The sequence below is a fragment of the Astatotilapia calliptera genome, chromosome 12 (genome assembly GCF_900246225.1).
Source record: "Astatotilapia calliptera chromosome 12, fAstCal1.2, whole genome shotgun sequence".
In the NCBI taxonomy this organism is placed as follows: Eukaryota; Metazoa; Chordata; class Actinopteri; order Cichliformes; family Cichlidae; genus Astatotilapia; species Astatotilapia calliptera.
In genome coordinates this window covers 32,651,241-32,675,105 of record NC_039313.1, presented here as the reverse complement: position 1 = coordinate 32,675,105, position 23,865 = coordinate 32,651,241, and the positions used below count along the sequence as shown (strand labels likewise).

The 23,865-nt window shown below is 39.5% G+C and overlaps 1 protein-coding gene across 4 annotated transcripts in view; it reads left to right on the top strand.

Moving 5' to 3' along the window:
* Positions 1–4,084: 4,084 nt before the first annotated feature.
* LOC113033383 (probable G-protein coupled receptor 21) overlaps positions 4,085–23,865 on the top strand; it is a 58,758-nt gene continuing 38,977 nt past the window's right edge. For all 4 annotated transcript variants that reach the window (XR_003274024.1, XR_003274023.1, XR_003274022.1 and 1 more), the window contains exon 1: positions 4,085–4,280. The gene's annotated coding sequence lies outside the window, so the exon portion shown is untranslated. The remainder of the gene's footprint in view (positions 4,281–23,865) is intronic.

Sequence of the window (23,865 nt, the reverse complement as noted above, 5' to 3'; positions counted from 1 at the left end):
CTACATATGAATCCTCCCTGACAAAATGGCCTTATATCACACCCTGAGATGTGCAACAGTGATGGAAAAATCATTGATTATCCAGCTTGTTTTTATCCAGAAAATGAGCAGTGAGGGTCCTTGACAATCTGATAATAAGTTAAGTTGGTATGTGCTAACATTTGGGATCTCAATGCCACGTCTTCATTTCTAATTTCATCAAATTTGTACTAATAGTATTTTTTCTTAACCGCCGTAGCATAAAACACCCAGTCTGACTGCAAGTAGCTCAAAAAGCAATGGTAAAAGTTATGAATAGGATCAGATCTGCAGCTGGCTGTTGGATGATGGCTTTTGTTGAAGCTCCAGCTTTGATTTTTCCTCCCATATTTTTTTGCAAAAATCCACTTTAGTTTTAAAATATAGCTCTGCCGTCATCTTTTACACAACCCTAACTTCCTCTGTCCGATCCAGGACAATAATAGCTGGAGTAATATTAGCTGTTTGTACCGCTGCCATTCTTCAGGTGGCTTATTTGACATATACAAGCACTTTCAGTCCTTCACTCTCCAGAGTCTGGCTCCAGACCTTGACCATTGTTTTTATAAATGGCCTTTTTGAACTGAATAAGGACTCTTTGTTAAACAGGCCCTGGCCTGAAATAGCCTCCATGACTGGTCTCAGTAGCAGATATCCCTTTTTCCTCCCATTACTCATCCATTGACCCCCTACTTTTGTTTGCTCTAGCCTCAGGAGGATGCAGGAGCCAAAGGTGGCTAATCTGTTAGCATGTGTCTTTTTAACTTTATTTTGAAACAGGCCTGGAAAGAGGAATCACTCTTTGGTTTCAAGATAATTAGATTAACCTATATTCCTCCTGAAGAAATATATTTTAAGAATGTGCGTTTCCATTACGTCCACATCAGGCAGTGTGTTTACTAACAGCCTGTAGAGCTAAATATAAATAATTATTTACTCTTTTCTAATTATGCTAATAGTGTTAATATGCAGATTGTGGGTGGAGGCATGTGGAGTGTATGTGGGTGGATTTAAGGCCATTTTGGAAGGATTCTCGGATTCACAGTGTGGGCAGCTGGACGGATGAATGGATGTATTTACAAATGGATGGACGATGGACAAAGCACAGTTAACCGTGTAAATGGATGAACATTAAAAGCGTGCATTGTCTCTGCTGGACTGGACACATTTATGGGGGCTTAAAAGACTTCAAATAGACCTATCCTGTTCATTTACAGCTTCTCATTTACATTCTTGGACTCTGCTAGACTAGCTTTGTATGATTAACTGCATAAACTAATTTCTTTCTTTTTCTTATTGAATCAAACTGTTTTAGCTCCGCCCACATCACTTTTAAGCCAGTTTTCTTCTGACTGGCTGTCAATCACAAAGACAGTGGGCCTGTATTCATGTACCAAACTAAGAGTAAAAAAAAGTAGAATTTTCAGTGTGATATTCTCATTATATCGATAATACATGGATGGTATCTGCAGTTCTCTTGTTTGTTGTCCATGCTCTTCTTTCATACAGCACGTGATGATCGGTATAATTCAGACATCTAGAAAGAAATTTGTCGATTGAATAAAGTCTCTGCTAAGTTAGCGAATGCTTTCTTTGCAATTGCAATCTAAATCTTCATTTTGTGCAATGATCTTCTATCTCTACTCACAGTAGTTCCGATATATTTAAACTCACTGACTTGTTATAAGGTGGAATTCTTCAGTCAAATGTTACATACTGGATTATCTGTCTCTATAGAAATTGGAAAGGCTGTATTATCCTTGGGAAAATACAGTAATGATTTCCAGCTGCCCTGTGCTGTGATTTTTTTTTTTTAAAGAGTGTACCCACATCTGGATGTAGTTAATATTATGTCCATCGTAGGTTATACTGAGCCCCTGACAGTCTGTGAGCCATGTTTGGCCCCTAAGAGGTCAGGATATAGAGATGATTGACATGAAAATTAAAAATGAACAAACACGTGTTACACTTATGTCAAAAGATTAATCTTTATTTGTTGTTTTGATACAAAAACATATATAAAAACATGCATATTAAAAAGCTATCTCCAGCCTTTCTGTGTGGAGTTTGAATGGATTCCCATGCCTGCCTTGGTTCACCTCAGGTCCTCCAGCTCACAGGAACAGGTCTGAGGCAGATTCAAAGCCTGCAGCGCCTCATCACAGCAACCTAAATTTCAAAGGTTTGATGTTGCTTCAGGTTCGGGTCATTATTGTAAAGCACTAATGCTGCATTTTATGATTCTTCAGTTATTTGTTTGTTTCTGGCTCATCATCCTTTCTATCCCAGTCTGGCATGTCCTCACGATCCCCTCAGGCTCATATCAAATTAAATTAAACCATTAAATGTAACTCTGCTAATAAAATTAATGGCCAAATAACAAGCTGATTTACTTTCATCAGCAATTTGTCCGCCAATAAAATCACACGTGGTCAGCTATATAGTACTGGACTCATATTCCAAAGCCAACACACATTTAAACCTTAAAGCATTATATCAGTGTCCTGGGGAGAATCATTTGTTAAAAATGTTGTTTTTACTCCATTTATTATGAATGTAAAAAAGTAAATTTTGGGTGAAACTGGAGATGCCCCTGTGGAGTTTCTGCAAAAAAACGTTATGACTCAGACTAATTTATCAGTACTCTAAAATAACATATATCAGCTGGATTTAATACATTTGAATGAATAACTAGGACATAAAACATGATGATGAACTATAACGTAAAGGTCCAGTAAGTGTGAACTATTGCTCCTTTGTAGCTTTGCTTACTCAGAGTAAAAACCTCAGAGTTTACCTGAGATTTAACTCTGGGGTTTTTGTTTTTTTTTTATAAAGGTGGCCTAACATGATCCAGAGAAGGTTAGGTCGAGATAAGAGTTCAAGAGGTGAAAAACCAGCACCTGACCAGTCAGTTCTCTGGATAATAGCCTCATCATTCTTGGAAGATCCTGATTTTGTTCATGGAGTAAGATGGTCTTTAGGTTTTTAGAAACAATAAGAATAAGAAAAACAGATTCTCAGTAGTTATATAACAGCATATTCATAAGAACAAAAATGTCTTGTTGACTTTATATAAAAAGAAGTCAAAGGTAAATATTTAATGCAACATTTTATTAGTGACCTGTGGGACCCAAATATTAAAATGTAACCTGTGAGAAAATGATCACATTCAGTCTAAACATCATTTCTTTTTTCCTCCTGCACTCAAACATCCACATGCTTTTTTTTTGTACAATGTGATTTTACATTAAAACCTCCTTTTTTAGGTTTGTGTTTAATGTTTTATATAAACTATCATTGTATTTTCAGCCTGACTTAAACAGTCAGCCAAGTGAAGGGCTCAAGGTTGCAGGAAATACAATTTTTCTATTATTCTCCTTCTACTTTCTGTGATATACAAACTACTGTAATGGTGGATGCTCATATGAAACATGCCAACATTTAAAATAACAAAGTCAGTGTTTGTACAGGTAATCTAATGTGAACCAAAAGCTCTAAACACTCAGAAAATTGGTTTAAAGAAAGAAGGAAAGGCTAAAACTAAGTGGACGAAGGTTCATTGAAGGATTACTCTGATCTGTGGATGTAATGTAAAGATGCTAAATGTATTTATGCAATTTAAAAAATTCCTTTAATATACGTAGACTTTTAAAATTATGTACGCCTTCATTCTTCGACTAATAACACTTTTCAAAAAAAATACTACCTAATTTTCCATCACACCTTTAAAAACACAAAAATAAACAAAAAATTGATGAAATTATAAAATATTAATCTCTATTGTGTTGCTTAACTACCCTAGTAGTCAAACTGAAATGATTAGGTGATTAACCACTTTGATAACTCACAGCTATTTGATTTTTAATGCAAAAAAAGTAAGAAAAGAAAAGAAAAGAAAAGGGAAAAAAATCCACTTTTTCGTATGTAACTTTAGATAAACGGCTTTTATGTTATTTTTCTACTTCAAGTATTTTTGGCTTGTTTCAACTTTTGTGGGAGTATTTCCTGCCAAAGGTTAAAGTTCATATAGGGGCCAGCGTCTATGACGCAGGTGTCACGCGGGATTTCATTAAATACGGATGGACCTTTAACTGAATCCATTACAGTGAATAAGCAAAACAAATAACAGGAAATGAATATCAGAAAAACACGAAGAGGAATGTTTGCTAACAAGCTAAAGAGGCTACAAGCTCTTGAATGACCTCACAAAGTGGCTTTTATGTCCGGATTTAAGTCGCAGTAATGTCGCAGTATTAAAGGTAAGTTTACCAGATTTTCATGTTTTAAATTTTTATTATTGCTGTATTGCTGCATGGGCCACAGAATCCTGCTAATTAGACCCTGTCGCCTCTGTGCTCATGCTTTTTGTTGTTGTCTTTGTTTCCTTTCTGAGTGAGAGTGGTAAGTTGTTTCCAAATATTATTGTGTCTCCATTACTATTATTTGACAATCCCTCTCTTTTCTAATTGGCTAATGCTTGGGGGGCAGCGATATAGCCTCATAATTATGACATGATATTTCAAGAACATTTGCAATTTCTGTTCCAGCAAACTTGAAGAATGAAGTTTAAAATAACTCATTTACACTTTAGTTTAACAACAGCGAAAGTAGCTAAAACTTGTAACTCATCAGATGCCTGCGTTATATATTTGCGCTATATATTCACACAATAACACTGAGAAATATTTTATATCTAGGATATTATAACTAGCTGCTAAAGCACTGCTTTTCCATGATGTAACCACATCAGTCATTTCCATGATGAATCAGCATGGCTGTGTCTTACCACTATCACTTCCTTCATAACCAGGTTGTACTTGACACTATGTTCTTGCCTCAAGTGGTGAAACAACCTTGTTGTTTCCACTTTTAGCAGGAACAGTTTTTTGAAGTAGTTCATTTTCAGATGCTAAGTCTGTATCAGAAAAGACGCGTGACTCTGGCTTTCAGACATGCCTGGGTTTGTCTCATGCACGCACTAGAGAATACAAATTCATGGTGTTTGTATGATGTGAATGAATGTAGACTGTTTATGAGAGGGAAAGTGAGCTTTTTAAAAAAAAAAAAGATCTTTACTTACTCCAAGAAAGTACCGGTCTTCTCAAACAACAAACTATGACTCATGAGCTAGAAGCCCCTACTGAGTGAGAAGAAAAGGGTTTTGATTATGTTACATACAATCTATTTCTAGTAAAACAGAAATTAACTTTGATTAAATCAGTGAAAATCATGTGTCTACGTTACATAAATTAATATTTAACAGTTACGGTTGCACTTAGTAACCTTCCTGTTAAACAGGAATGTAAGTAGAATAAAACCAATTGAGTCGAGTCCCCACGAGTTGTGCTTAGACTCATTCAGGCAATGATTTGTTAGAGAATTCCTTGCTCAAAAAACATAAAAACACAATTGAAAGGTAAGGCTCAGTGACAATAAACTGAAGTTAGTGAAGGTGAGTCCTAGCATACAGCTAGCAGCTACAGCTGTGTAAGCAGCCATGTCACTAACTTTAAGATTCACCGAAGTTCACATTTCATGTTTGAAGAAAAGCTCACTGTTTAGCTGTTATAAAGGAGCAAGCTAGACCAAATGAAGATTTATTACAGTAATATAGATTTTTATGTTGTAAGCATTGTTAAATAGCTTCCAGTTTAGTTCAGATCAGCACATCTGGAGTGTGATGGGCGGTGTTGATGCAGGGGTTCTTGAGTTCAGCTGCCAGGACTGTGGAAGTAGGTCAGACCGGAGCGCCTGGGAACCTCTGCTCAAGTATACATTACAAACAAGACCCAGCCCAGGGGGGAGCTGTAATCTTTTTAGGCCCCAACTTATCTCCAGGTCTGTTCAGCTTTAGCACACACCTGGTTTTTATTTAACAGAACACTAAATGTGGCACAAAGTACTGTAACATTTGACCTCTGGAGTTAATGAGATATTTCACTCTGGGACCTCAGTCTCTCATCTGTGTGTGTGTTTTTTTTTTTTTTTTTCCTCCTAACATCATAGTCACTGAAATGAATCCTTCTTTCCGTCATTACTGTCCTTTTCCATTTCTTTCTCTTGTAGTCCCTGTTCTACAGTCACATGACAGAACATTGATGTTTTAACTTATTCTGGTTTCAAACTGAGTATATTTATGTCCCAGAGCCTCGGTGCACTTGTTGATTAGTGTTGTAAAAAATGGTAAATTGTTTTAAATATTTGAAACCAGCACATGGATTAAAGCTTGACCAGTATTTGATGATTTGTGATATCGGGTGATATGTTTCTTTCTGTCAGCTGCAGAAAAAACAAACATTTGTTACGTTGCTGTGTTTGTGGCAGTGTGTGTTCCCATCTAATCCAAAATTTAAATTGGCAAGACCAAGAGTCTAAAATGTCACATTTTCTCAACAACAAGATGTCATATTTATATATTCACTTGTTCAGTATTGTTGTTGCTTTTGATTTTGTTTATTAGAAAGACATGTTTTGTAAAGCTTAATGTCCAGGAATTTTATTCGGCTGAGTTAGAAGCTAACAGTAGCTATATGATATACCATGTTCTTACTAAATTATTTGACTCGGACACAAACTAAAAACCAGCAATATTTGGAGGGTTAGTGCAACCTTATTTTCTAGCTACAGAGCTGTAGTCACCCTAATATAAAGGATGACGGTTACATTGTCCTTAATAACAGGTCATATTCAGGGTCGTTGATTGGCAAACAACAACATATAGCAGGAAGAATTCACCAAAAACAAAACAAACCACAACATTGTGGTCATTAAGATCTTTTTACCAGTTTGGACTATTTGCACTTAAAAAAGTTCTAATCCAAAACTTAGGCTACGTTCACACTGCAGGTCTTGATGCTCAATTCCGATTTTTTGATCAAATCCGATTTTTTTGTCTCCTCGTCCACACTACAAATAAAATGCGACAGCAAACGCGCTCTAGTGTGAACGCTCAAAGCGGCCCGCATGCGCAAAAGAAGATGTCACACACAACGCGCTCTGTTTAGACCAAGAACAAACAGTATTGTTTGTTAAGTGCGCATGCGCCAACCAGCGTGCAGCCTGTTACAGTCGCTCCTGCTTTTCTCTTAGTTTAGCTCTTTTTTCTTACGTATTCTTTTTTTTTTCTGACTTGTATTTTCCTCCGTTTTCTATCTCTTACTCAATCATGTGGATTGAGAGAGTTTTTGTTCTTCTGGTGGCCGTGGAACTGTTACTTTTATCATGGAACGGGACCGCGGCACATCTCCTACACGCACGGACTGTTTACTCCAGAGATCAGCTGATCGCCCTGATGCCGGCCGGTGTTGTGCCAAAAAGTGATTGCCTGCCAAAAAGTGATTTCCAATGTTTCCGTGTATTTTTTATGTGTAATATCTTTACGTATGTTGGTAAATAGACTTCGGTGAACAGCGTTTACAAAGGGGTTATATATAGAATTAAAAGATTATCTGTTTTTTCAAGTATCTTTATAACTCTGTGTTATTGTACTCACATTATAACCAATCCGGTCCTTTTTCCCCACTTACAATATTTTTACAGAACTATTGTAATATTTGCTGCCATTTCTGCTGTCTTACTCTTACAAAAGACATTTTTAATGTTAATGAGTTTTTTTTAACTGTTTAAATAAAGGTTCTATAAAAGTCGCTGCCAAAAACTGATTGCGGCTTCTACCTTGTTACACGAATGTTGTTTGTGGCTCAATATGACTTTGTGTCATCCATGAGGGATGCATTTGACATATGTTTCACATATTATAGGCCAACAAGTTACTTATAGCAGTTTAAATACGAGCAATCAGTTTTTGGCAAATACCGGAAATCAGTTTTTGGCAGACAATCACTTTTTGGCACAACACCGGCTCGCTGGCCAGGCCCGCAGAAGTACCAGCTGAAATTTGGAGGAAAACACATCGGGGATGCAGAGGTCAAGGACAGAAGAGAAGAAAAAAGGTGACGGTGAGACAGCGGAGGCTCGAAGCGAGGAGGAGGTTTAAACCGTGTCTGCCGTCTATCGTGATGGGAAATGTGCGATCGTTGGCAAGTAAAATCGACGAGCTCTCAGCACTGGTACGGAGTCAGAGGGAATACCGAGAGTGTAGCCTGATGTGTTTCACCGAATCATGGCTGCACCAGGTCATTCCCGATGAGAATGCTTCCGTGGAAGGCTTCCACACTGTTCGGGCGGACAGGGACAGCATCGCTAGCGGTAAGCGTAAAGGAGGTGGGCTTGCTGTTTTAGTTAACAACCGGTGGTGTAACCCTGCCAACATAACAATCAAAGAAAGGATTTGTTGCCCGGACACTGAACTGTGTGCTGTTGGACTCAGGCCGTATTATTTACCCAGGGAATTCTCTCACGTCATCTTGGTGGCTGTTTATGTTCCCCCCTCTGCTAACCCCACAGCTGCATGTGACACTATCCACTCTGCCATAGCTCGGCTACAGACTCAGCACCCGAGTGCCTTTATTGTGATCTCGGGTGACTTCAACCATGTATCACTGGACAATACACTACCAACATTCAAACAATATGTGGACTGTCCCACCAGGGGAGAGAAAACTTTAGACTTACTGTATGCTAACGTCAAGGATGCATACAGCTCCTCCTCCCTCCCCCCACTTGGTAGGTCAGATCATAACCTGATTCACCTCACCCCCCGCTATGTGCCAATTGTGAGGAGGGAACCTGTGACCACCAGGACTGTTAGGAGGTGGTCAGAGGAGGCAATAGCGGAACTACAGGGCTGTTTCGAGGTGACCGACTGGGAAACACTCTGTGAGCCTCACGCCGAGGACATCAATGGGCTTACTGAGTGTATCACAGACTACATAACTTTCTGCACCGACTCCATTGTTCCAGCTCAGACTGTTCATTGTTACCCAAATAACAAGCCGTGGGTGACTAAGGACATCAAAGCCCTCCTCAACAACAAGAAGAGGGCTTTCAGAGGGGGCAACAAAGAGGAGGTGAGGAAGGTCCAGGTGTTACTAAAGGACAAGATCAGAGAGGCTAAGGACAATTACAGGAGGAAGCTGGAGTGGAAACTCCAGCAGAACAGCATGAGAGAGGTGTGGAGGGGCATGAAGACCATCACTGGATTCAGGCCAACCAACAGCAGGGGAGCTGAGGGAGGTGAGAATAGAGCCGACGAGTTGAATCTGTTTTTCAATAGATTCGACACCACAGTGTCTGCTCCCACCCCCACAACCTCACCTGTAGTCAGCCTGGAATCCAGAGCCACACCACTGTGCCAGCCTCTCTCTTCACATGTTGCCTCCTGTGAGATTCCTGACACCCCTCCCCCACCCATCACCTTCACTCAATACCAGGTTGAGATGCAAATGAGGAGACTTCACTCAGGCAAGTCTGCTGGACCAGACGGAGTGAGTCCCCTTGTCCTCAAGACCTGTGCCCCCCAGCTGTGTGGAGTCTTTCATAAACTGTTTATGCTGAGTCTGAGTCTGCAGAGGGTCCCGGTGATGTGGAAGACATCATGCCTCGTCCCTGTACCAAAGACGCCTCGTCCCAGTGGCCCCCAGGATTACAGGCCCGTGGCACTGACCTCCCACATCATGAAGACCCTGGAAAGGCTCATCCTGGACCAGCTGCGACCCATAGTAAGACCACATCTGGATCCCCTTCAGTTCGCTTATCAGCCTCGTCTCGGAACAGAGGACGCCATCATCTACCTGCTCAATCGTGTCTACACCCATCTGGACCAGCCGGCGAGCACTGTGAGGGTCATGTTTTTTGACTTTTCCAGTGCTTTCAACACCATCAGGCCGACCCTCCTGGGTGATAAGTTAGCAGCGATGCAGGTGGATGCTTCTCTGGTGTCCTGGATTGTTGATTACCTGACAGGAAGACCACAATATGTACGTCTCCCACAGTGTGTGTCTGACAAGGTGATTAGCAACACAGGGGCACCACAGGGGACTGTCCTCTCCCCCTTCCTCTTCACCCTCTACACCACAGACTTCAGCCACTGCACAGAGACCTGCCATCTTCAGAAGTTTTCTGATGACTCTGCGGTGGTTGGATGCATCAGCAGGGATGATGAGACAGAGTACCGGGCTGTGGTCGACTCCTTTGTCACGTGGTGTGAGCAGAATCATCTGCAGCTCAACGTGGCAAAGACCAAGGAACTGATCGTGGACTTCAGGAAGAACAGGAAACACTTGACCCCTGTTTCAATCCAGGGGGTCAGTGTTGACATTGTGGAGGACTATAAATACCTTGGAGTACACATTGACAATAAACTGGACTGGGCTAAAAACACCACAGCACTTTACAGGAAGGGCCAGAGTCGTCTCTATTTTTTGAGGCGACTGAGGTCCTTCAACATCTGCCAGAAAATGCTGAGGATTTTCTATGAGTCTGTTGTGGCCAGTGCGATCTTCTATGCTGTTGCATGCTGGGGGAGCAGGCTGAGGGTCGCAGATGCCAACAGACTTAATAAACTGATCCGTAAGGCCAGCAATGTTGTGGGGATGGAGCTGGACTCCCTCAAGGTGGTGTCGGAGAGGCGGATGCTGTCCAAGATAAAGACAATGTTGGATAACACCTCCCACCCACTCCATGACATGTTGGTCAGTCACAGGAGCTCGTTCAGTGAGAGACTGAGATTACCGAAAAGCACCACTGAACGACACAGGAAATCATTCCTGCCTGTGGCCATCTCCCTGTACAACGCATCCACTTAACACACTGTTTGCTGCTACAACTACACATGTTTCTTTTCCAAATATTTATTTATAAGTGACTTATGTATGTATGTATGTATGTATGTATATATATGTATATATTGTACTATTCTTAGTTAGCGTATTGTCTGTCTTGTCTTAATGTTGGTTTAAAATGGAGCACTGTAACAAAAAATAATTTCCCCCAGGGATCAATAAAGTATTCTGATTCTGATTCTGATTGCCGTTAATATAAAGACTTCGGACTTTACGTTTCCCAATTTTTGCTTTAAGTTATTTTGTTATTTACATAATAATGTAAATAACCTAATAATGATCCTTATTGCTGTTTAAGAGAGGAGCGGTGCTTCAAAGGATAGCTGCAGATTTCTGTCAGAATCTGCAGATTATACAGTACAAATAAAATGTTTACGTTGTCTTCCCAACAGTTTCACTGACATCTACACTGGATGGCTAGGAAGCGTTCGCGATGTCTTCTCGGGCGCTGATAATTGGCTTCAGTCTTGTGTCGGTGACGTAAAAGGCGGATTTAATGCGACTTGACCGTTCAAACAGCAGTCGCTTTCTAAAACATCGGATATGTATCGGATTCAGTACCACATACGAAAGTGACCCAGATCGGATTTGAAAATATCGGATTTGCGCCGTTCACACTGTCATAGCATGATCGGATATGGGTCGCATAGGGTCAAAAAAATCGGATTTGATGCGCTTTCGCCTGCAGTGTGAACGTAGCCTTAGTGTATTCATTTACACTTTACTCAGCGTGAGTACGATTGCTTTCTGAATATTTGGCGTTGAATTTTTGGTGTCGGGAATATTGCATGCACACTGTGAGTTAGTTTAAAGATGTGCTAGGCATGAATAATAAGCTAGAGAGGCTCCAAATGGTTTTTGGGTGCTTGTGTTTATTAAAAAAAACAAAAGACAAAGAACTGCGTCACAATTTAAAAAAAAAAACGAGAGGCTCCATCCAAGCGCAGGAAACTGGGTCAATATGTCATCATTTCACAAGTGCATTTCCTTAATTGAAGTCTTAAAAAGGTCTTAAAAAAGCATTGATTTGGGGATTTTAATAGTGCAGGAACCCGGGCCAATTTTGACAATAACTGTGGCTGCTGAAAGCACAATGCATGAGATGGACGGGTATCCACACTCAAGCATGCAAACACACGGTGTCTTCATGAACACATGCCCACACATGTGCTTCTTGCTAAGAAAAAAGTCTTAAAAACACAGGCCTGTTATACACACTGGTCTCCTCCCCTCACTGCACACTTCAGCTGAAAATCAGTCATGGGGAACAGCAGAGGTGTTTCTGAGCTGTGAAGGAGAAATCAGCCGTGATTGTTTCACAGCGCAGCTTTTGTTCTTAATCACAACCCTGAGATGAATTCAAGAGGTGGTGAATTCAATTAAAACTAAAATTAGTGCTTGTCTGCCAGCTGTGTGTGTGTACACGTGTGTGTTTGGGTGTGTTGAGTACCATAAATGGAGGTGCTCATTTATCAGCCTTTAGCACAGTGCTCTTTCCAGGGAACCATTAACTGAAACGCCCGTTTGGAAAAGTGTGCTTAGCCCACGGGGAGCTGTCTAATCTACAGGCCTCCACTTAAACAATGCAATGCAATTATGATTATTAAGTTATTATGTTGGTTCGGTGAGCAGCTGCAGTGGTGGAGAATTTCCAAGTCATGATTAAATTAAGTTAAAGGCATTCAGTGGATGCTTTCATATCAAACAAACCAAACTTGGAAGTATCAGCTCTTTTCTTTGTCCAATTCGTGGAATGTTTTGTCCAAGAATGCTTAGAAACTATTTAGAAATTTGCTTCAGAATGTAATTGTCATGGTTATCCCATTAAACACAAGATTTTCAGAAATGTGTAGAGGGTGGCTTCCACTCTTTTATATTTCTTACTGCTCCGTAGGTATAACACACACACGATTGTAAGATCAACAGAGATACTGGTGTTATTTTAGACGGCTATAATAAGGAATAATTAATTTTGGCTTCAGATATTGATTTAGTTTTTGTCTTTTTTCATTTGATTTTTGTTGGTATCAGTGAGCAGAAAGTAAAAAGACACTTACACACTCCATAATGTGAATCTTCCATTTCACTACATCCCAAAGGTTCTCTGTTCGATTCCGATCAGGTGACTGTGGAGGCCGCAGGAGTACAGTGAACTCATTGCCATGTTCAAGAAGACAGTTTGAGATGATTTGAGCTTTGTTTATAATGTGTTATCATACTGGAAACAGGCATCAAAAGATGGGTAAACTGTGGCCAGGGTGGATCCATGCTTTCATGTTGTTCACACCAAATTCTGACAATACCGTCTGAATATAACAGCAGAGATTAGGACTCATCAGACCAGGCAGCATTTATTTTTCCAGTCTTCTATTGCGTTTTCTGTTCTCAGCTCATAGGAGTGGCACCGGGTGAGGTCTTCTGCTGCTGTAGCTCATCTGCTTCAAGGTTTAACGTGAATAGATGCTCTTCTGCATAGCTTGGTTGTACTAAGTGGTTATTTGAGCTTCTGTTTCCATCATATAGGCTTGAAGTGGTCCATTCTCCTCTGATCTGAACATCAACCGGGCATTTTCACTCAGAGAACTGACACTGAATGGATATTTTCTTTTTTTCTGACGTTTGTGAACCGTAGAGATGGTAGTGTGGGAAAATCACAGTAGATCAGCAGTTTCTGAAATACGAATCGCCTCAATTGGATCCTTTTGACGTGAAGGAGTAGTGGGTCTGCTCTGAGGTCCTGAATGACCAAACTCCTCAGCTCCACTCAGTGCACTGCAGCTTATGATAATGAGGAGGTGAATGATGGTGATGAACCCACTCACTTATTTAAACTCTTTTTTTTTTTCATGTTCAAGAAATCAGTTTGAAATGAGCAGCAGAATGAGCCGTCAGACGATGGGTACTGGTCATAAAGGTGTGGACAATATTGCTCCGGCAGGCTCTGGCATTTAACTAATGCTCAGTTGCTACTAAGAGACCTAATGTATTCCAAGATAGAGTATCCATGAAACCCTCCAAACGTGCGTGAGCTGAAATAAACGTCTCAGTTTTAGCGTATAATCAGTTTTAGAATAGAATAGAATTCAACTTTATTGTCATTGCACATGCACAGGTACAGGGCAACGAAATGCAGTTTGCATCCATCCAGAAGTGCTTTAGTGATATAGATATATTACAATATATATTAGCAATAATATAGATATGTGAGTATATTACAGAAATGGGTCTATTATGGTATGTTATAATGTACACGGTATGAAGTATGTTGTGAATATTCTATAACTATAAGTATGTACAGGCTGTAGTGAGTACAAGCTATGTACAGGATATGGACAGGATATAAATATGAAAAACTATACAGAATATGAAATAAATAACTTTACAGAATCTGGGATATACAGCTATACAGAAATGGGAACTATGCAAGTTGTAAACAGTTGTAGGATTAAAAATTATCGAATGTACAGAATGATTATTTACACAGAGCTATACAGTAGTGCAGTTAAGATAAGTGAGGGTGTAGATAGTTTCTACAGAGGCTATATAAAGTGCTAGTGGTTGTGAGTGGTGGTTCAGTCCATGTTATTATTGTGTTTGAGGGTACAGTTGTCCATTGTGGGTGTGTGTATGTTCAGTCCATGAGTTTAACGTGGGTCAGATGTCAGATGTCAGGAGGCAGAGTTCAGGAGTCTGACAGGAGTTTTGTAGGATTAGTCAAATCTGTTAACAATCAATACAGCATTTATAATTGGAAAAAGTAGGTAAGTTTTTGTATAGTGAAGAAGTAGTACAGGCACTTAAAAAGATGCTCTGGTAAAATTTTAAGGTCAATGTCAATTGTATTTCTATGGCACATTTAAAAGCAAGTTGACCACAGTGCATCGCAAGTTAGTTGATGAACAAGAGGAAACCATATAAAAATAAATACAGAAGAATAAGACATGAGGTGAAGCAAATGCATTATATTTAATATAAACAAAAGAAACTGATGGTACTCAAAATGAACTCTGATTAAAAGCCAACATAACAAAGTGAGCTTTACGATGGGATTTGAAAGACTGTATAGACTCTGAAGTACGAATATCAGGTGGCAAGTTTTTCCAGCGTCACCATGGCGATTGCTTTGAAGTCTCTTTGTGCCGGTTCCCATATTTGCTCTGTGCTTTGTGTTCATACCTAAATGCTAAGAGAAAGATTATATGTGTCCTCATTATGATAGGAAAATGTATTGATCTGTGAAACTCTAGCCTATATGTTTATATTATTAAATGGTAATTATGAGACTGTGTTTGTCAATTCATTTTACGGAGAAATGCAAAAGTAATGTAACGAGTGGTATAACAAATTACTTTCTCCTGGGAGTAATTAGTGCATGTATAGTAAGTTACCTAACATTTAACCGCAAGGCATGCAATTAATTCGCTTGATGCCTTAACGATAGTGGTGGCTCTCAAAGTGAAGCTAATGAGAATCCAATGAGAATCAATAAGAGAATCGATAAGAAAACAAACTGATAAGTGATATCGATAATGGAATCAGAATTGCTAAATTTGCATTGATTCCCGTCCCTACTGTGTTTGTACCTCGTTACTTCCCACTTCTGACTTGAGTCAGCTGCCTTCACAAAGTTCCAAAACATTTTGTTTTTAATAAAAACCAAGCTAAACATTCTCATAGAATGAACAAACCCTGTATTACTGAAATGAGCAAACCCTTCATTACTACTTTATTAAATTAAGCTTTTTTTGTGCAAAGAATACAAAAAAACCCAAACAAACTTATAGAAAACTCTAATCTAACCTTAACTCAGTTTAAGACTTAAGGTTTCATTAAGCAGTCACAGTGACTTTTTCTGTCTTCTGGTCCACATCACTCAGGTAGGTTTACATGAACACCGCTGACCTCTGACCTTTATCTGCTGACACCTTTCAGAAAATGTAAACCACTGCCATGAACATAACAAACCCTGCATGATGTGACTGCACTGCTCAGCAGCTGGTGGGGAGTTCAACACAGTCAGCTTCTGTGACTTCTGTGGCAACGTTTAGTCACTATTTTAAAGGATGTTTATGTTCAGATTTTTTTCCCCTTTTAACTACAAACAGTCTGACAAAATCTGGCTTCAAAACAGCCTCATTTTGTGTTCAGCTGTTTAACCTTAACAATTTAATAGAGTAAATAGAAAATGATAGAAAACGTCTGTCTATTTATCTAAAGATGAAGAAGTTTTCTTGAAGACAAGGAAGGCATCAAAATTTGACCACCGTTGCTTAGAGAAATATTATTTGGTCATGAAAATAGTTGGCAAGTTTAGTGTCAACCTGATTGCTGATTAAATACTAGGCTTCAAAATCATAAATAAAAACTTAAATGCACCCAACACTGGTGAATGATGGATTTTTTTTAAGGTGCAGGAACTATTTAATAGCAGGTCTAGTGTAATTCTTTTTTATTTTACTCCAACTCCATCATTGCTGTACTGTCTGCTTACCTGTTTTCTTTTAGTGTCCTTCATTCCCTCATCATTTGTCACATCAGGTCTGTATATTTTACAACTCAAGCAGAGTCTTTGGACGGTTACTTCACTGTCATGATGTTGAGGGTCGTGAGGATTCATGTTGCTTTAGTTTTAGCTATTCACTGTGAGCTTGTTAGTTTTACATTTTTAGCTTGAGGTCCATATTTGCAAACCTTTAGATTCACATTTCTGAAGCCTGTCTATGTTGATATTGAGATTTCCTGAAACAGTGAAGGAAGGGTAGGGGGGAGAGAGAGCAGCCCAAGTAGTGTCCAAGTTGGATTTCCCATAGTGAGTATTAAAGATGGATGTGATTGGTTTTGAACATTTATGTTTTAGCTGCTGCCATGTTGGGAGCCTGATGTGACCATGGGGCAGCTGTCAGAGTCACTATGTGCCTATCTCTAGTACTCAGGTGAATGAGTTAGAAAAAATTCATCTTCTTCAGAGTTGTTATGACGTTGGAAACTATCTGCAGAGATCAAAATTATTTTTTTTGTGAGGCAGTAACATTATTAACTGTGCTGTAAATTTAGGACTATACCATGGGAGTCTGTGGGGATTAACTCTCTTTTAAAGACATCCTCAAGTGGACATTGGAGAAGCTGCAGTTATGAACATTATGTGATTGGCCTGAATAATTTCCATTATGTGTCAATAAGTAATGGTGCAAAAAGTCTGCTGCAGTCAGTTCCTGATTCTTTCTGCACTCACTGCAGCAGGAACTCCCCACGTATGCTCTGCAGTCTGGTGAGCTATGCTGACCTGAGCTCACAGCAGCAGTTCTCCATCATGTACAGGTTCTGGTTAGAGCGGCCTTCTAGCTCGCAGTGAGCAGAACAAGACTCTTATTAAAGGTGGGCCAGCACCTGGACAACATCTGATTCGCTGTGTGTGTCTCTATCTTTCTTCCTCTGCTGTTTCCAGAAGAGGAACTGCTTCAAAGATATAAATCTACAGGCAAGGCTACTCTGATCAGGAGTAAGGCTTCAATTCAGAAGAACAGAAAGATTTGAAAACCAAGAGGATGTGACATGTTAGATTTTGTTTTCTCTATTTTTTTTTTTGATGCTAATAGGCTGCATCCTGCATTTGTGTGTTTCTGTGTGTGTCTGTGTGACATCCAGAACACAGAACTGACTGTGCAGACTTGGACTGTAAAAGCTAATTGCCTATGGCACCAGGCAGGCCTTCCACTAATGAACCATGTGCCTGAGGTTAATTCAATTTTAACTGGAGTTCTCGCAGGTCACAATGTTTCTCCGAGGGGGTAAAAAACAGAGAGGGTGGTTTAAAACAGGGGGGAAAAATATCAGCGCGAATTTATGACATCATGAATCATGTATGAGCCGGTGGGAAAAAAAAGTGAGCTTGTTGGCTTGTTAACAGTGTACATTTGACTAATATGTGATCATTCAAACAGCCATCCCTCATGATTTCAGATGAGAACACTTATTTCATTACTTATTTAAAGAATAAAGAAAAGATTCTTCTACCTGCTGCCGTCAGTCTGAAACTGACTGAAGGTTCAATAAGAACTCGAACGAACAATTCAGCAGTTATTGATGGTTTGTAGTTGTTGTAGTTGTATAGGTAATTTAATCACTTAAGTTAATTAGTCTGATTTAGGAGTTCCCTTTATGAAACGGTGACCTTTTGGGATGTTAGATAAGAAGAAGGGTTGGGTGATCCTCTCTTTAGTCCCATTTGCCTGTCCTTCTCCCGTAAGTTTGCTAATAACAGATTTCTGGCCGGGGGAGCTTAACACGCACTCTTTAAGGTAGCAGATTACTTTCTCTCTTAAGGTCATGCTGATGGATGATAATCTCGGGTCAGAGTAATTATCAGTAGCTTGCCAATGAAGGCGATTTAATGCATTAAATCAAATTATTACTATTAGATTCAGTCCCTCATCGCAACTGTGCAGTTTGTAAAATTATTATGTGTGTCTGATCCATTATCATCTCACAACTCTGTTCTCTGTATGCTCTTGTCTCTGTAAGGCCACACTTTCCCTTTACATGGTTTTTGTATATAAGATAAGATAACCTTTATTAGTCCCACGCGTGGGAAATTATAAATCTCTGCATGACTGTTATCTGAGGATATACTGGTTATGGTAAAAACAATAGTCACACAACCTTTGGTCTCAAAGAGCCCTGTTTTGACCCCCAGAATCAGAGCAGAATCAGGAAAAAATGCTTTTAAATATGTGTTTTCTGTTTCCTGGAATAATCTGCCGTATGATCTGAAGCCATCACAAGTGATTACTGTGGAGGCGTTTTAGGACATTATAAAGAACTAAGGAAGCGGTCCTCTTTGTCATTGCTCTGGAAATTGCTCTCGTTCATGATATCTTATTCAGAATCAGAATCAGAATACTTTATTGATCCCTGGGGGAAATTATTTCATATGATCTGGATGTTGTGTTCACTCTGTGTCATGTGTTATTTTTTTTAATTTACGTTTATATTTGTTACAGTCTCTGCTGCTCTTCTGGTCAAATTAACCTTGAAAAATGGATTTTTAAGCCCAATGAGACTGGATAAAGGATTAGACTAGAGGAAATAGGACTGTTTATGTCTGTATCTTTGATTTTTAAGTTCAAGCTTGATATAACTGTTACCGTGTTCTGGTGAGATGCTCGTTTTTCTCCTATCGCCAACTGTTTTGCTACTTGTCTTGTTACTAATTATGTTTATTAATAATTCAGGTCCTCAAACTTAATCTACTATATACTACTTTGTACATTTGCTGTGGTTTCACACATAACCATGTCTGTGGACATCACAATGAAATACTTTGGTAAATGGACTTCTTACATAGCACCCAAGGCACTTTATACAATGCCACCCATTCACCTATTCACTCTATGCATTCAGTGCTTTTATGTGCTTTCAAACTAACATTCACACTCCAATGGATGCATCAGAGAGCAACTTAGAGTTAGTATCTTGCCCAAAGATATGGAGACATCAAATCACCAACCTTCCGATCAGCAGATGACCTCCTCTACCTCCTGAGCTACAGCCATCCTTACTTTGATTGATTCTCAGTCAATGTCAATCTGTGAACTAAGATGATGCTACACTTGAACTTTTGGTAAAACTGGCTCATAAGATTAATATTGTCAGATGGGGCGACCATAGCTTAAGAAGTAGAGTGAGTTTTCTACCAATGGGATGGTTAAATCTAGCATACATGTCAAGATATCCTTGGGGAAGATAATGAAGCCTGAGTCAGGGTGCAAGTGCGACTATGTGTGACTAGGTGAACAAGACTTGCAGTAGAAAAGTGCTATAGCAGTAACAGTCTATTTACCATTTACTAAATTGAGGTCTTTGAAGTTGATGCAGAGAAATGCAATCGATTCCAGACAATGCTTGAGATTCCTCAAGGATATTGTGAAAAGCAAAGGTTTGTTCATCATATCGTTTGCACCATCTGAACCCTTCCTGCTGGAGTGCAATGCTGACTCTGGTCAGCTAATGTGGATGGAGAGGTCTAGGATGCCCTTCTTTGGTAGTTTTAATAACATGCCTTTCATGATTTTTACAGTTATGTAAAACTAAACTGAAAGTAGGTGTGATGAAACACTTTGGTTAGCTGAAATAAAAACAAACAAACAAAAAACTAGAATGCTGGGAAAAAAGTACTAGATTAAACAATAATGTGTATTAATAAGATTCAATTTAAAAACAGTACTGCAAATACCTTTAGTTTCAGTCTTTGGTCAGTTTGGTCAAAGGCTGGTGAGGCTTTGGTGTTTGTTTACTTCAGGATGAATACATGACCGCGAATCAGCTGGGTTTACACAGCATTGTTTTTGTTGTGAACCTCTAAAATCTGCCCCTGACAAGTAGGCTTCATATTCTAATAACTGAAAAAAGCTAAGGTAAACTAATAAAAGCTAAACTAAAATTAATAATGCATCGATATCCTGCTGTCTTAGTTAATTATAGGCCAATCTCCAACCTTCTTTTGATCTCAAGAATCCTTGAAAGAGTAGTTGTCAAACAGTTAACAGATCATTTTCAGAAGAATGGGTTATTTGAAGAGTTTCAGTCAGGATTCAGAGCTCATCACAGCACAACAAAAGCTTTAGGGAAGGTTGCAAATGATCTTCTTATGGCCTTGGACAGTGGACTCGTGTCTGTGCTTGTCCTGCTAGACCTTAGTGCAGCATTCGTTGAACATAATATTCTATTAAAGCGATTAGAGTATGCTGTAGATATTACAGGTACTGTGCTGCAGTGGTTTGTATCATTGTATCTATCTAATAGACTCCAATTTGTTCAATTAAATGGAGAGTCCTCTTTATACATTGAGGTTAATTATGGAGTTCCACAGGGTTCAGTGCTGGGACCAATTCTGTTTACATTATACACGCTTCCCTTAGGTAGTATCATCAGAAGACATAGCATACATTTTCACTGCTATGCAGATGACACCCAGCTCTATCTGTCCATGAAGCCAGATAACACACACAAATTAGTTAAACTGCAGGAATGTCTTAAGGACATAAATGCCTGGATGACCAAATTTTCTGCTTCCAAATTAAGATAAAGCTTAGGTTATTGTACTTGGCCCTAAAATCTTAGAAATATAGTATCTAACCAGATTCTTACTCTGGATGGCATTACCTTGGCCTCCAGTAAGACAATGAGGAACCTTGGAGTCATTTTTGACCAGGACATGTCCTTCAATGCACATATTAAACAAATATGTAAGACTGCTTTCTTCCATTTGCGCAACATCTCTAAAATTAGAAAAATCCTGTCTCAGAATGACGCTGAAAAACGAGTTCACGCATTTATTACTTCCAGGCTGGACTACTGTAATTCATTATTATCAGGATGTCCTAAAAACTCCCTGAAAAGCCTTCAGCTAATCCAAAATGCTGCAGCAAGAGTACTGACAGGGACTAGAAAGAGAGAGCATATGGCTTCCTGTTAAATCCGGAATTGAATTCAAAATCCTGCTCCTCACATACAAGGTCTTAAATAATCAGGCCACATCTTATCGTAATGACCTTGTAGTACCATATCAACCCATTAGAGTGCTTGGCTATCGCACTTGTAGGCTTACTTGTTGTTTCTAGAGTATTTAAAAGTACAGGGTGGGCCATTTATATGGATACACTGTAATAACATGGGAATGGTTGGTGATATTAAAGTCCTGTTTGTGGCACATTAGTATATGTGAGGGGGCAAACTCCTCAAGATGGGTGGTGACCATGGTGGCCATTTAGAAGTCGGCCATCTTGGATACAACTTTTGTTTTTTCAATAGGAAAAGGGCCATGTGACACATCAAACTTATTGATAATGTCACAAGAAAAACAATGGTGTGCTTGGTTTCAACATAACTTTATTCTTTCATGAGTTATTTACAAGTTTCTCTTGTTCACAACCATTGACATGTCGAAGAGGTTAACACGTGAGAAGCGGACCGAAATTGTGTTGATATCTAGTGAATGCAGTAACCGGGTCATTGCAGCAGATTTCAATGCAAGACACCCTACGAGACCACCCATCTCCCATGCTACAGTTAGCAAACTGCTTGCTAAGTTTCGTGAAACTGGTTCAGTGTTGGATTTGCCAAAATGTGGACGCAAGAAAACTTTCACTAATGAAGAAACATCAGTGGCTGTCCTAGCTTCATTCAGCAAGAGCTGCATGTCACTGGAGAGTGGCATTAGTCGAACATCCCTTCGGTGGATATTAGCTACTCACAAATGGTACCCTTACAAATTCCAGCTACTGCAGCATGACCCTCGGTTCACTCAGAAGATTTTGTTCAGTGATGAGGCAAACTTTTATGTGAATGGTGAAGTTAACAAACAAAACCACCGCTATTGGTCTGACACTAACCCACATTGGATGGATCCCTCCAAGACTGTCGGAACAACAAAAGTGATGGTTTGGTGTGGTATATGGGGTACAACGATAGTGGGTCCATTCTTCATCAATGGAAACTTCAAGGCCACTGGATATTTGAAATTGCTACATGATGATGTGTTTCCCTCTTTATGCACTGAAGCTGGCACGTTCCCGGAGTTTTTCCAGCAAGATGGTGCACCACCACATTATGGGTGCCAGGTCCGAGCAGTTCCTAGATGAACAGTTTCCTGGAAAGTGGATTGGTCGTTGTGGGCCAGTTGAATGGCCCCCAAGGTCTCCCGATCTGACCCCCTTAGGCTTTTATCTTTGGAGTCATCTGAAGGCAATTGTCTATGGTGTGAAGATACGAGATGTGCAGCACCTGAAACTACGGATACTGGATGCCTGTGCTGGCATTTCTCCTGCGGTGTTGCTATCAGTGTGTGAAGAGTGGGAGAAGAGGGTTGCATTGACAATCCAACACAATGGGCAACACATTGTACACATTTTATAAGTGGTCAGAAACTTTTAAAAAACTCATGAAAGAATAAAGTTACATTGAAACCAAGCACACCATTGTTTTTCTTGTGACATTACCAATAAGTTTGATGTGTCACATGGCCCTCTTCCTATTGAAAAAAACAAAAGTTGTATCCAAGATGGCCGACTTCTAAATGGCCAGCATGGTCACCACCCATCTTGAGGAGTTTGCCCCCTCACATATACTAATGTGCCACAAACAGGACTTTAATATCACCAACCATTCCCATGTTATTACGGTGTATCCATATAAATGGCCCACCCTGTACAACAGGCATCATTTCCTGTCGCAATGCTGGATGCACACATAAACAAGGCCAATAATCATCTCAGTGTATGCACAAGTAAACTTTCTTAGCCAAAGGCTCAGACTTGTCTAAACACTTTGTGACAAGTTTGTGTCATACAAATGGGACAACCATAATGTTGACATTTAAAGCACAGAAGCCCAACCCACCTGTGTCTGATTACGAAGGGCAGCCAATCAGAAGACAGTTGCTTTAAATGAGATGTTAGGAAACTTAAAACATCTTGTTTCTGACAGAGGGTGAACTGAGTAAAAGATAAATAATAATTAAATAATAATAATTTTCAGCTTTGAATCATGCATTGGTACTCTAGCAGACTCCAAGAATAAAAACATTAGCATGATAGGTCCTCATTAATCTGTATAATAAATCATTTGGGAATTGAAAAGAAGAATAGTCTTTTGCCGTATGTCTGTGACACTTTGAACTGCAAACAATGCTTCAGCCCTCTGCACTGGCCTTCTTGAGTATCATTAGAAAACAGCCTAACCACAGTGAAAGTCAGCACATACCCAGACTGTAAACTGATGAATATGCACAGCAATTAGGTCAACAAACAAGCTGACCCAGATTTAGATACACTTAGCAATAATTTACTCCCATTTGGTTTGTTTCTGTGATTATTTGAAATAACTGACTTGAAATGATTCATGTAAAAACTGTGATTATCTGGAAAGTTGGCTTGCACAATTTTCCAGAATCTCTAACAAAGAAGCCAATGAGTCCCAAGTTATCACAACCCATAGGCCACATGGGCCAGATTTCTAAGAAGTCTCTTGGGTTGAGGGCATTAACTGTCCGAATTATTAAAGAACATATCACATGAGGGCAACTTTGCACTTGTTGCTTACTGTG